General features: G+C 48.1%; 9 non-coding genes across 9 annotated transcripts; 8 read left to right on the top strand and 1 right to left on the bottom strand.

The window, feature by feature from the left end:
* The first annotated feature begins 3,372 nt into the window (after nt 1–3,372).
* trnas-aga lies at nt 3,373–3,454 on the top strand. Its single transcript has one exon. It is a non-coding gene; the product is annotated as a tRNA-Ser (tRNA).
* A 1,465-nt stretch (nt 3,455–4,919) lies between these two features.
* trnah-gug lies at nt 4,920–4,991 on the top strand. Its single transcript has one exon. It is a non-coding gene; the product is annotated as a tRNA-His (tRNA).
* A 241-nt stretch (nt 4,992–5,232) lies between these two features.
* On the top strand, nt 5,233–5,305 carry trnak-uuu. The gene has a single exon. It is a non-coding gene; the product is annotated as a tRNA-Lys (tRNA).
* Nucleotides 5,306–6,033: 728 nt separating this feature from the next.
* On the top strand, nt 6,034–6,113 carry trnas-aga. Its single transcript has one exon. It is a non-coding gene; the product is annotated as a tRNA-Ser (tRNA).
* Nucleotides 6,114–8,686: 2,573 nt separating this feature from the next.
* Nucleotides 8,687–8,767, top strand: trnas-aga. The gene has a single exon. It is a non-coding gene; the product is annotated as a tRNA-Ser (tRNA).
* Nucleotides 8,768–9,027: 260 nt separating this feature from the next.
* Nucleotides 9,028–9,108, top strand: trnas-uga. Its single transcript has one exon. It is a non-coding gene; the product is annotated as a tRNA-Ser (tRNA).
* A 607-nt stretch (nt 9,109–9,715) lies between these two features.
* trnaa-agc lies at nt 9,716–9,788 on the bottom strand. The gene has a single exon. It is a non-coding gene; the product is annotated as a tRNA-Ala (tRNA).
* Nucleotides 9,789–10,220: 432 nt separating this feature from the next.
* trnah-gug lies at nt 10,221–10,292 on the top strand. The gene has a single exon. It is a non-coding gene; the product is annotated as a tRNA-His (tRNA).
* Nucleotides 10,293–10,533: 241 nt separating this feature from the next.
* On the top strand, nt 10,534–10,606 carry trnak-uuu. Its single transcript has one exon. It is a non-coding gene; the product is annotated as a tRNA-Lys (tRNA).
* Nucleotides 10,607–13,623: the final 3,017 nt, after the last annotated feature.

Genomic DNA, 13,623 nt, shown 5'->3' with positions numbered 1-13,623 from the left:
GGCAGCAGGTCGGTGTAGTCGTGGCTGAGAGTGTTAAGGCGCGGCGGACTTTAGAAATCCACAGGTCTTCCCCACAAGAGGTTCGAATCCTGCCACCACGAAGTTGCGACCAATTGCATCTTCCACGGCTTTGCTCTCTCACACACAATTCCTGTTTGTTTAGGAATAACAACGCTTGTTGATACGCAGGTATCAAGTTGAGGTGAGTCTCAGCCCGGTAGCCCAGTCGGTAGAGGCATCAGACTTTTTAATCTGAGGGTCCAGGAGTTCAAGTCCCCTATTCGGGCGCGAGAACAATCTTATTGATGGCGGCCTCTGAGATCCTCAGGTAAAGCACACCTGAGCCAGCTCGTTGGAAAAGAGTGCTCAGCAGAAGTCAACTGAGTGAGTCTCAGTTCTCCTAGTTGGTTACGCTGTTCCTCCTGCTGCAGGACATTGCATCTTCTAAACATTGGCTCATCTTATTCCTCAAGATTGTTCTTTAAAAATTTGCAAAGAAGATTGCACATTTTTTCAAAAGACTCACAGCTTTCAAAGAAAACTCTTTCAAGTGAGGATAGCCCTGTCAATCTGTCTTAAATCCCAAATAATAAGAACCAGTTAATTAAGTAACTCAAATTAGTTCAAATTGGATTTACCATTTTGGCATAAGTAAGAATAGCAGCTACATATGGTACATGGAGTTACATGTTTCTTCCTGCTCAGTGTGATTTGGATGTATTTTTTGAATTTTACCAGGTTTCCATGTAGTTCTTAGCCATTTTTCTTCCTTACGTGATTTGGGCGTGTATGCATGGGACTCGATCACATGACAGGAAACAGGAAAAACAGTATAAAAGAGGCAGCATGGCAAGCAAACAGCCTTTCACTTCTACAAATCTGCTGGCGTATCCTGCCATTTCTGGACTGTAGTGTTTTATTCGGATTATCTTTGTAGATCCAAGCACTTGGAACATCACTTGGATTGCGTTATGCACGGCTGGAAAACGCGGTGCGGTGCTGAAACCCCAGTGGGACCCCTCTCTACTCTGTGTTGCAGTAGTCGTATTTAGAGTAAGTTAAGGCGATGGACCAGAAATCCATTAGGGTCTCGGCGCGAGATTCGGATCCTGCGACTCACGCTTTCACGTTTATACCGCTGCATTGCGCAAACAAGTCAGCGGGACTTCTTTTTGAATCCCTGGACTGTAGCCGCGCCCGTCATCTTCTGGTGGTCAGTACCCTGCGTTGTGTACGCAACAACCTCCCGCTTCAATCCGGCTCCCGCCGTCTTTTGCCCTCAGACTCCTATTTGCCACTCTCACCCTTCAGCTGGACATTGTAATACAGGCGTTCGCTGGCGATCTATTCTGCTTTCTTCCTGGGTAGTCAACGGACCTGGAGGGCAGCAGGTCGGAGTGAGTCGTGGCCGAGAGGTGTTGGCGCGATGGACTTTGAAATCCATTGGCCCCTCCCACGCGGGTTCGAACCCTGCCGACTACGCAGCTGCGCACTAATTGCATCTTTCCACGGTCACTTTGCTCTCTTCCACAATTCCTGTTTTGCAGGCTGCTGCTAACGGCGCTTTTGTTGTCTTGAGGATCAAGTTGAGTGGTCACAGGCCAGGTAGTCAGCAGGTCGTTAGAGCATCAGACTTTTTAATCTGGAGGGTCAGGGGTTCAAGTGCCTGGCTTTGGGCGAAAGGCAGTCTTATCAATGGCGGCCTCCTGCTGCAGGGCCAGCATCTTCTAAACAATGCTTCCTCATCTTATTACTCAGATTGTTCTAAAGAAACGTGAAAGACGCACATTTTGAAAAGACTCAAAACTTACAAAATGGCTCTTTAAAGTGAGGATAGCCCCACATCTCTCTCTTAAATGCCAATAGAATAAGAACCAGTTAATTTAACCGATGGGTTACTTCTAAATTAGTTTGTCCTCTGACCCGAAACTTGACCCTAGCTAGGAGTTACATGGTGTGAGTGGTTAGTCTTCTCTGGGCTCTATTTTAGACTGCACCAGAATCTTTTTTGGCAGCAGTCAGTCAAAAAAACGCTTTCAGAATTACTTAGATTGGTTGCCGCCATGCCCCATGCTGGGCTACTTTTTCAGCCTGCTTTGTCCTCAATGTGAAGCCTGATCTCCGTAGTATTGGCAGAGTGTTCGCCTGCATGCAGAAGAGAAAGGGCTGTGTTATTTTTTTCTTTCTTTCTCCTCCTCTCTGCCTCTCGGACCAATGCTTCCAGCCCTTCTCACCACTGAGGCTCAGTGGCGTTGCCGTGATCGTGTAGTGCGTTTAGTACTCTGCGTTGTGGCGCAGCTTAACCCGGTTCGAATCCGGGTCACGGCAGAGCTTTTGCCAGCAGGCAACGATCTTCTCTCCATGTTTTTGCCACCTCATCCGGTGCTGGTGCGAACCTTGCCACTCACGGATGGCGGTTGCCCGCTTTGACTTTAGTATTTGGTGCCGATAATTGTACCTTCCACGGTCTTTGCTCTCTCTTCCGCAATTCCGTTTTTGCAGGCTTCACCTCGGCGCTTTGTGGATACGTTATATTCTAACAAGTAACAAGCCGTGAGATTGAGCCGGAGCCTGGATAGCTCAGTCGGTAGAGCATCAGACTTTTAATCTGAGGGTCAGGGTTCAAGTCCTGTTCGGGCGCGAGGCAATCCTATTGATGGCGGCCTCCATATCCCTAGCTCGGCACACCCGAGTCAGCTCGTTGGGGAAAGAGTGCTCATGAAGTCAACTGAGTGAGTCTCAGTTCTCCTAGTTGGTACCGCTGTTCCTCCTGCTGCAGGGCCAGCATCTTCTAAACATTGCTTTCATCTTATTCCTCAAGATTGTTCTTAAAAATTTTTTAAAGAAGAATGCACATTTTTCAAAAAGACTCACAGCTTTCCAAATAACTCTTTCAAGTGAGGATAGCCCCACACCTGTCTTAAATCCCAAATAATAAGAACCAGTTAATTAAGTAACTGGGTTAGTTCAAATTGGTCGTCACATTTTGGCATAGTAAGAACAGCAGCTACATGTAGTACATAGGGTTACATGTTTTAACCTGCTCAGTGTGATTTGATGTATTTTTGAATTTTACCAGGTTTCCATGTGGTCTTGGCCATTTTCTTCCTCTTACGCATTTGGACGTGTGTACATGTGACTGATCACATGACAGGAAACAGGAAAAACGGTATAAAAGAGGCAGCATGGCAAGCAAACAGCCTTTCACTTTACAAATCTGCTGGCGATCACCATTTCTGGACTGTGGTGTTTTATTCGACTTATCTTTGTAGATTCAAGCACTTGGAACATCACTTGATTGCATTATACACGGCTGAAACGCGTGCGATGCTGTGGAAACCCCAGTGGGACCCCTCTCTACTCGGTGTTGCAGTAGTCGTGGCCGAGTGGTTAAGGCGATGGACTAGAAATCCATTGGGGTCTCCCGCCGCAGGTTCGAATCCTGCCGACTACGCTTTTTGCGTTCCGCCCGCTGCATTGCATAAACAAGTCGCGGGACTTTTTTTGAATCCCTTTGACTGTAGCATCGTCATCTTCAGTGGTCAGTACCCTGCGTTAGGGCGCAGCAACCCCGCTTCCAATCCGGTCTCGCCGTCTTTTGCCTCAGACTCCTATTTGCCACCTCACCCTTCAGCTGGACATTGTGTCTGAAGCTCGCTGGCGGTCTATTCTGCTTTCTTCCTGCAGTCAACGGACCTGGAGGGCAGCAGGTCGGTGTAGTCGTGGGCCGAGAGGTTAAGGCGATGGACTTGAAATCCATTGGGGTCTCTCCGCCGCAGGTTCGAACCCCTGCCGACTCACGATTTGCGCACCAATTGCATCTTCCACAGTCTTTGCTCTCTCTTCCACAATTCCTGTTTTGCAGGCTGCACAACGGCGCTTTGTTGATACGAGTATCAAGTTGGTGGTCTGAGCCCAGGTAGCTCAGTCGGTAGAGCATCAGACTTTTAATCTGAGGGTCCAGGGTTCAAGTGCCTGTTTGGGCGAAAGGCAGTCCTATCAATGGCGGCCTCCTGCTGCAGGGCCAGCATCTTCTAAACAATGCTCTCATCTTATTACTCAAGATTGTTCTTAAAGAAACGTGAAAAGAACGCCATGCATTTTTGAAAAGACTCAAAACTTACAAAATAGCTCTTTAAAGTGAGGATAGCCCCACATCTCTCTTAAATGCCAATGAATAAGAACCAGTTAATTCAGCAAATGGGTTACTTCAAATTGGTTGTCTCTGAGCCCAAACGGCCCTAGCTAGGGTTACATGGTGTAGTGGTTAGCCCTCTGGACTCTGTTTTAGACCCTGTATGAAGAATCTTTTGGCAGCAGTCAGTCAAAAACGCTTTCAGGGGTGCTTAGATTGGTTGCCGCCATGCGCAGGCTGTCTCTGTAGGGAAGTGAGCTTAAAAGAGCGGACCCAAGCTTGGAGAATGCGGGCATCGATCCCACTACCTCTCGCATGCTAAGCGAGCGCTCTACCATTTGAGCTAATTCCCTTGCTTGGCTACAGACATGTCCAAACATTGCCTTCGCAGAGCGACGTCTATTTTTAAGGGGGCTTGAATCTGTGAATTGAAGCAAATGAAGTTGGTGAATTAACCGAGATATTGTGCTTTAGTTTAAGGGGTACTGAGGCTTACTACGAAGCTGTTTTGCCACCCAGGATCGCTAGCAACCATCAAGTTTTCGGTCAACTGGGCCGAGAAGCGCAAAAGTGCAGTCATGTGGGACTCCAGGCTCAGCACTGAAAACCCCATCCACTTTTCAGCCTGCTTTGTCCTCAATGTGAAGCCTGATCTCCGTAGTCGCGTGGCAGAGTGTTCGCCTGCATGCAGAAGAGAAAGGGCTGTGTTATTTTTTTCTTTTCTCCTCCTCTCTGCCCCGGACCAATGCTTCCAGCCCTTCTCACCACTGAGGCTCAGTGGCGTGCCGTGATCGTATAGTGGTTAGTACTCTGCGTTGTGGCCGCAGCAACCCCGGTTCGAATCCGGGTCACGGCAGGCTTTTGCCAACAGGCAACGATCTTCTCTCCCATGTTTTTTTGCCACCTCATCCGGTGCTGGTGCGAACCTTGCCAACTACGGATGGCGATTGCCCTTTGACTTTAGTATTTGGTGCCGATAATTGTACCTTCCACGGTCTTTGCTCTCTCTTCCGCAATTCCGTTTTTGCAGGCTTCACCTCGGCGCTTTGTGGATACGTTATATACTAACAAGTAACAAGCCGGCAGATTGAGCCGGAGCCTGGATAGCTCAGTCGGTAGAGCATCAGACTTTTAATCTGAGGGTCCAGGGTTCAAGTCCCTGTTCGGGCGCGAGGCAATCCTATTGATGGCGGCCTCCATATCCCTAGCTCGGCACACCCGAGTCAGCTCGTTGGGAAAGAGTGCTCATGAAGTCAACTGAGTGAGTCTCAGTTCTCCTAGTTGGTACCGCTGTTCCTCCTGCTGCAGGGCCAGCATCTTCTAAACATTGCTTTCATCTTATTCTCAAGATTGTTCTTAAAAAAATTTTTTAAGAAGAATGCACATTTTTCAAAAGACTCACAGCTTTCCAAATAACTCTTTCAAGTGAGGATAGCCCCACACCTGTCTTAAATCCCAAATAATAAGAACCAGTTAATTAAGTAACTGGGTTAGTTCAAATTGGTCGTCACATTTTGGCATAGTAAGAACAGCAGCTACATGTAGTACATAGGGTTACATGTTTTAACCTGCCTCAGTGTGATTTGATGTATTTTTGAATTTTACCAGGTTTCCATGTGGTCTTGGCCATTTTCTTCCTCTTACGCATTTGGGCGTGTGTACATGTGACTGATCACATGACAGGAAACAGGAAAAACGGTATAAAAGAGGCAGCATGGCAAGCAAACAGCCTTTCACTTTACAAATCTGCTGGCGATCACCATTTCTGGACTGTGGTGTTTTATTCGACTTATCTTTGTAGATTCAAGCACTTGGAACATCACTTGGATTGCATTATACACGGCTGAAACGTGCGGTGCTATGGAAACCCCCAGTGGGACCCTCTACTCGGTGTTGCAGTAGTCGTGGCCGAGTGGTTAAGGCGATGGACTAGAAATCCATTGGGGTCTCCGCGCAGGTTCGAATCCTGCCGACTACGCTTTTGCGTTCCGCCCGCTGCATTGCATAAACAAGTCGCGGGACTTTTTTGAATCCCTTGGACTGTAGCACGCCGTCATCTTCAGTGGTCAGTACCCTGCGCTGTGGCCGCAGCAACCCCGCTTCAATCCGGTCTCGCCGTCTTTTGCCCTCAGACTCCTATTTGCCACCTCACCCTTCAGCTGGACATTGTGTCTGAAGCTCGCTGGCGGTCTATTCTGCTTTCTTCCTGCAGTCAACGGACCTGGAGGGCAGCAGGTCGGTGTAGTCGTGGCCGAGAGGTTAAGGCGATGGACTTGAAATCCATTGGGGTCTCCCGCCAGCAGGTTCGAACCCTGCCGACTACGAGTTGCGACCAATTGCATCTTCCACGGTCTTTGCTCTCTCTTCACACTTCCTGTTTTGCAGGCTGCACAACGGCGCTTTGTTGATACGAGTATCAAGTTGGTGGTCTGAGCCCGGGTAGCTCAGTCGGTAGAGCATCAGAATTTTAATCTGAGGGTCCAGGGTTCAAGTGCCTGTTTGGGCGAAAGGCAGTCCTATGGATGGCGGCCTCCTGCTGCAGGGCCAGCATCTTCTAAACAATGCTCTCATCTTATTACTCAAGATTGTTCTTAAAGAAACGTGAAAAGAACGCGCATTTTTGAAAAGACTCAAAACTTACAAAATAGCTCTTTAAAGTGAGGATAGCCCCACATCTCTCTTAAATGCCAAAGAATAAGAACCAGTTAATTCAGCAAATGGGTTACTTCAAATTGGTTGTCTCTGAGCCCAAACGGCCCTAGCTAGGGTTACATGGTGTAGTGGTTAGCCCTCTGGACTCTGTTTTAGACCCTGTATGAAGAATCTTTTGGCAGCAGTCAGTCAAAAACGCGCTTTCAGGGGGTGCTTAGATTGGTTGCCGTCATGCGCAGGCTGTCTCTGTAGGGAAGTGAGCTTAAAAGAGCGGACCCAAGCTTGGAGAATGCGGGCATCGATCCCACTACCTCTCGCATGCTAAGCGCAGCGCCTACCATTTGAGCTAATTCCTTTGCTTGGCTACAGACATGTCCAAACATTGCCTTCGCAGAGAGCGACGTCTATTTTTAAGGGGCTTGAATCTGTGAATTGAAGCAAATGAAGTTGGTGAATTAACCGAGATATTGTGCTTTAGTTTAAGGGGTACTGAGGCTTACTACCGAAGCTGTTTTGCCACCCAGGATCGCTAGCAACCATCAAGTTTTCGGTCAACTGGGCCGAGAAGCGGCAAAAGTGCAGTCATGTGGGACTCCAGGCTCAGCACTGAAAAACCCCCATCCACTTTTCAGCCTGCTTTGTCCTCAATGTGAAGCCTGATCTCCGTAGTCGTGGCAGAGTGTTCGCCTGCATGCAGAAGAGAAAGGGCTGTGTTTTTTTTTTCTTTCTCCTCCTCTCTGCCCCGACCAATGCTTCCAGCCCTTCTCACCACAGAGGCTCAGTGGCGTGCCGTGATCGTATAGTGGTTAGTACTCTGCGTTGTGGCGCAGCCCCGGTTCGAACCGGGTCACGGCAGGCTTTTGCCAACAGGCAACGATCTTCTCTCCATGTTTTTTTGCCACCTCATCCGGTGCTGGTGCGAACCTTGCCAACTACGGATGGCGATTGCCCTTTGACTTTAGTATTTGGTGCCGATAATTGTACCTTCCACGGTCTTTGCTCTCTCTTCCGCAATTCCGTTTTTGCAGGCTTCACCTCGGCGCTTTGTGGATACGTTATATTCTAACAAGTAACAAGCCGGCAGATTGAGCCGGAGCCTGGATAGCTCAGTCGGTAGAGCATCAGACTTTTAATCTGAGGGTCCAGGGTTCAAGTCCTGTTCGGGCGCGAGGCAATCCTATTGATGGCGGCTCCATATCCCTAGCTCGGCACACCCGAGTCAGCTCGTTGGGAAAGAGTGCTCATGAAGTCAACTGAGTGAGTCTCAGTTCTCCTAGTTGGTACCGCTGTTCCTCCTGCTGCAGGGCCAGCATCTTCTAAACATTGCTTTCATCTTATTCCTCAAGATTGTTCTTAAAAAATTTTTTAAGAAGAATGCACATTTTTCAAAAGACTCACAGCTTTCCAAATAACTCTTTCAAGTGAGGATAGCCCCACACCTGTCTTAAATCCCAAATAATAAGAACCAGTTAATTAAGTAACTGGGTTAGTTCAAATTGGTCGTCACATTTTGGCATAGTAAGAACAGCAGCTACATGTAGTACATAGGGTTACATGTTTTAACCTGCTCAGTGTGATTTGATGTATTTTTGAATTTTACCAGGTTTCCATGTGGTCTTGGCCATTTTCTTCCTCTTACGCATTTGGACGTGTGTACATGTGACTGATCACATGACAGAAACAGGAAAAACGGTATAAAAGAGGCAGCATGGCAAGCAAACAGCCTTTCACTTTACAAATCTGCTGGCGATCACCATTTCTGGACTGTGGTGTTTTATTCGGACTTATCTTTGTAGATTCAAGCACTTGGAACATCACTTGGATTGCATTATACACGGCTGGAAACGTGCGGTGCTATGGAAACCGCCCCCAGTGGGACCCTCTCTACTCGGTGTTGCAGTAGTCGTGGCCGAGTGGTTAAGGCGATGGACTAGAAATCCATTGGGGTCTCCCGCGCAGGTTCGAATCCTGCCGACTACGCTTTGCGTTCCGCCCGCTGCATTGCATAAACAAGTCGCGGACTTTTTGAATCCCTTGGACTGTAGCACGCCGTCATCTTCAGTGGTCAGTACCCTGCGTTGTGGCCGCAGCAACCCCGCTTCAATCCGGTCTCGCCGTCTTTTGCCCTCAGACTCCTATTTGCCACCTCACCCTTCAGCTGGACATTGTGTCTGAAGCTCGCTGGCGGTCTATTCTGCTTTCTTACTGCAGTCAACGGACCTGGAGGGCAGCAGGTCGGTGTAGTCGTGGCCGAGAGGTTAAGGCGATGGACTTGAAATCCATTGGGGTCTCCCGCGCAGGTTCGAACCCTGCCGACTACGAGTTGCGACCAATTGCATCTTCCACGGTCTTTGCTCTCTTTCCACAATTCCTGTTTTGCAGGCTGCACAACGGCGCTTTGTTGATACGAGTATCAAGATGGTGGTCTGAGCCCGGCTAGCTCAGTCGGTAGAGCATCAAATTTTTAATCTGAGGGTCCAGGGTTCAAGTGCCTGTTTGGGCGAAAGGCAGTCCTATCAATGGCGGCCTCCTGCTGCAGGGCCAGCATCTTCTAAACAATGCTCTCATCTTATTACTCAAGATTGTTCTTAAAGAAACGTGAAAAGAACGCGCATTTTGAAAAGACTCAAAACTTACAAAATAGCTCTTTAAAGTGAGGATAGCCCCACATCTCTCTTAAATGCCAATGAATAAGAACCAGTTAATTCAGCAAATGGGTTACTTCAAATTGGTTGTCTCTGAGCCGAAACGGCCCTAGCTAGGGTTACATGGTGTAGTGGTTAGCCCTCTGGACTCTGTTTTAGACCCTGTATGAAGAATCTTTTGGCAGCAGTCAGTCAAAAACGCTTTCAGGGGTGCTTAGATTGGTTGCCGTCATGCGCAGGCTGTCTCTGTAAGGAAGTGAGCTTAAAAGAGCGGACCCAAGCTTGGAGAATGCGGGCATCGATCCCACTACCTCTCGCATGCTAAGCGAGCGCTCTACCATTTGAGCTAATTCCCCTTGCTTGGCTACAGACATGTCCAAATACATTGCCTTCGCAGAGCGACGCCTATTTTTAAGGGGCTTGAATCTGTGAATTGAAGCAAATGAAGTTGGTGAATTAACCGAGATATTGTGCTTTAGTTTAAGGGTACTGAGGCTTACTACCGAAGCTGTTTTGCCACCCAGGATCGCTAGCAACCATCAAGTTTTCGGTCAACTGGGCGAGAAGCGCCAAAGTGCAGTCATGTGGGACTCCAGGCTCAGCACTGAAAAACCCCCATCCACTTTTCAGCCTGCTTTGTCCTCAATGTGAAGCCTGATCTCCGTAGTCGTGGCAGAGTGTTCGCCTGCATGCAGAAGAGAAAGGGCTGTGTTATTTTTTTTTCTTTCTCCTCCTCTCTGCCCCGGACCAATGCTTCCAGCCCTTCTCACCACTGAGGCTCGTGGCGTGCCGTGATCGTATAGTGGTTAGTACTCTGCGTTGTGGCCGCAGCAACCCCGGTTCGAATCCGGGTCACGGCAGGCTTTTGCCAACAGGCAACAATCTTCTCTCCCATGTTTTTTTGCCACCTCATCCGGTGCTGGTGCGAACCTTGCCAACTACGGATGGCGATTGCCCTTTGACTTTAGTATTTGGTGCCGATAATTGTACCTTCCACGGTCTTTGCTCTCTCTTCCGCAATTCCGTTTTGCAGGCTTCACCTCGGGCGCTTTGTGGATACGTTATATACTAACAAGTAACAAGCCGGCAGATTGAGCCGGAGCCTGGATAGCTCAGTCGGTAGAGCATCAGACTTTTAATCTGAGGGTCCAGGGTTCAAGTCCCTGTTCGGGCGCGAGGCAATCCTATTGATGGCGGCCTCCATATCCCTAGCTCGGCACACCCGAGTCAGCTCGTTGGGAAAGAGTGCTCATGAAGTCAACTGAGTGAGTCTCAGTTCTCCTAGTTGGTACCGCTGTTCCTCCTGCTGCAGGGCCAGCATCTTCTAAACATTGCTTTCATCTTATTCCTCAAGATTGTTCTTAAAAAATTTTTAAGAAGAATGCACATTTTTCAAAAGACTCACAGCTTTCCAAATAACTTTTTCAAGTGAGGATAGCCCCACACCTGTCTTAAATCCCAAATAATAAGAACCAGTTAATTAAGTAACTGGGTTAGTTCAAATTGGTCGTCACATTTTGGCATAGTAAGAACAGCAGCTACATGTAGTATATAGGGTTACATGTTTTCACCTGCTCAGTGTGATTTGATGTATTTTTGAATTTTACCAGGTTTCCATGTGGTCTTGGCCATTTTCTTCCTCTTACGCATTTGGGCGTGTGTACATGTGACTGATCACATGACAGGAAAAACACTTGAAAATTGGTATAAAAGAGGCAGCATGGCAAGCAAACAGCCTTTCACTTTACAACATCTGCTGGCGCAGGTTGAACACCATTTCTGGACTGTGGTGTTTTGGTGGTCTTATCTTTGTAGATTCAAGCACTTGGAACATCAGTTGGAATTGCATTATACAGGGTTCAAGTCCCTGTTCGGTGCTGGGCAATCCTACTGATGGCGACCTCCTATCCCTAGCTCGGCACACCCCGGTCAGTGCAGCTCTCGTGGGAAAGAGTGGTTGAAGCAACTGAGAGTCTCAGAAATCCAGTTGGTCTCCGCTGTTCCTCCTGAATGCAGGGCAAGCATCTTCTAAACATTGCTTTCATCTTATTCTCAAGATTGTTCTTAAAAAAGTTTTAAGAAGACTGCACATTTTTCAAAAGACTCACACTGCTTTCACGCCAACTCTTTCAAGTGGTCATAGCCCCACACCTGTCTTAAATCCCAAATAATAAGAACCAGTTAATTAAGTAACTCCGGTCTCGGTCGTCACATTTTGGCATCAGAACAGCAGCTACATGTAGTACATAGGGTTGTGTGTTTTAACCTGCTCAGTGTGATTTGATGTATTTTTGAATTTTACCAGGTTTCAACGGTCCTGGCCATTTTCTTCCCCTTAGGTCGGTTGGAGTCGTGTGTACATGTGACTGATCACATGATGGAAACAGAAAAAAACGGTATAAAAGAGGCAGCATTCAAAAACAGCCTGCACTTTACAAATCTGCTGGCGATCACCATTTCTGGACTGTGGTTGCTCTTTCTTCGGACTTATCTTTGTTTTCAAGGCTGGAACATCACTTGGATTGTTGATACACGGCTGGAAACGTTGGTGCTCTGGAGCCCCTCAGTGGGACCCCTCTACTCAGTTGCAGTAGTCATCAGAGAGGTTAAGGCGATGGACTAGAAATCCATTGGGGTCTCCCGCGCCTGTTCGAATCCTGCCGACTACGCAGTCCTATCAATGGCTGCATTGCTAAACAAGTCGCGGGACTTTTTGAATCCCTTGGACTGTGCACGCCGTCATCTTCAGTGGTCAGTACCCTGCGTTCTGGCTGCAGCAACCCCGCTGAAATCCGGGGTCTCGCGCATTTTGAAAAGACTCAAATTTTACAAAATCACCCTTCAGCTGAGGATTGTGTCTGACAGCTCGCTCTTATTCTGCTTTCTTCCTGCAGAACGGACCTGGAGGGCAGCAAATCGGTGTAGTCGTGGGCCGAGAGGTTGTCTCTGAGCTTGAAATCCATTGGCCTCCTAGCTAGGTTACAACCCTGCCGACTGGTTAGCCCTCAATGCATCTTCCACGGTCTTTGCTCTCTCTTCCACAATTCCTTTTTGCAGCAGCTGCAAAAACGGCGCTTTCAGGATACGCTTATCAAGTTGGTGGTCGTCAGCCCAGGTAGCTCAGTCTGTAGAGCAGTGAGACTTTTAATCTGAGGGTCCAGGGTTCAAGTGCCTGTTTGGGAATGGCAGTCATCAATGGCACCTCCTCTGCATGCTAAGCATCTTCTAAACAATGCTCTCATCTTATTACTCTTGATTGTTCTAAAGAAATGTGAAAAGAACGCACATTTTTCGCAGACTCAAAACTTACAAAATAGCTTTTAAAGGAGGATTGAATCTCTGAATTGCCAATGAATAAGAAGTTGGTGAATTAAGCGAGATATTGTCCTTTAGTTTAAGTCTACTGAGGCTTACTAACGGCCTAGTTTTGCCAGGGGTTACATGGTGTCGGTAGCAACCATCAACTCTGTTTTAGACCCTGTATGAAGAATCTTTTGGCAAAGTCAGTGCAAAAACGCTTGTGGGGTGCTCAGCACTTGAAAAATGCCCCATCCACTTTTCAGCCTGCTTTGTCCTCAATGTGAAGCCTGATCTCCGTAGTCGTGGCAGAGTGTTCGCCTGCATGCAGAAGAGAAAGGGCTGTGTTATTTTTTTCTTTCTCCTCCTCTCTGCCCCGGACCAATGCTTCCAGCCCTTCTCACCACTGAGGCTCAGTGGCGTGCCGTGATCGTGATAGTGGTTAGTACTCATGCGTTGTGGCCGCAGCAACCCGGTTCGAATCCGGGTCACGCCAGGCTTTTGCCAACAGGCAACAATCTTCTCTCCATGTTTTTTGCCACCTCATCCGGTGCTGGTGCGAACCTTTTCCAACTACGGATGGCGATTGCCCTTGACTTTAGTATTTGGTGCCGATAATTGTACCTTCCACGGTCTTTGCTCTCTCTTCCGCAATTCCGTTTTTGCAGGCTTCACCTCGGCGCTTTGTGGATACGTTATATACTAACAAGTAACAAGCCGGCAGACTGCGCTGGAGCCTGGATGGCGCTACCTGGAGCAGGATCGTCTGTGTTTCGCGGTCCAATCGCCGAGCTCGCTTTCCATTTTGACAATGGATTTAACGCCAACCGCTACGTCGCTTAGAGAATGGACGGGAGCCAATCAGAGCGCGAGCTGTCCATTGTTGGGGAGCCA

The sequence above is a fragment of the Puntigrus tetrazona genome, chromosome 4 (genome assembly GCF_018831695.1).
Source record: "Puntigrus tetrazona isolate hp1 chromosome 4, ASM1883169v1, whole genome shotgun sequence".
Lineage (NCBI taxonomy): Eukaryota > Metazoa > Chordata > Actinopteri > Cypriniformes > Cyprinidae > Puntigrus > Puntigrus tetrazona.
The sequence above is the reverse complement of the archived record's forward strand: the minus strand, read 5'-3'. Positions and strand labels throughout refer to the sequence as shown.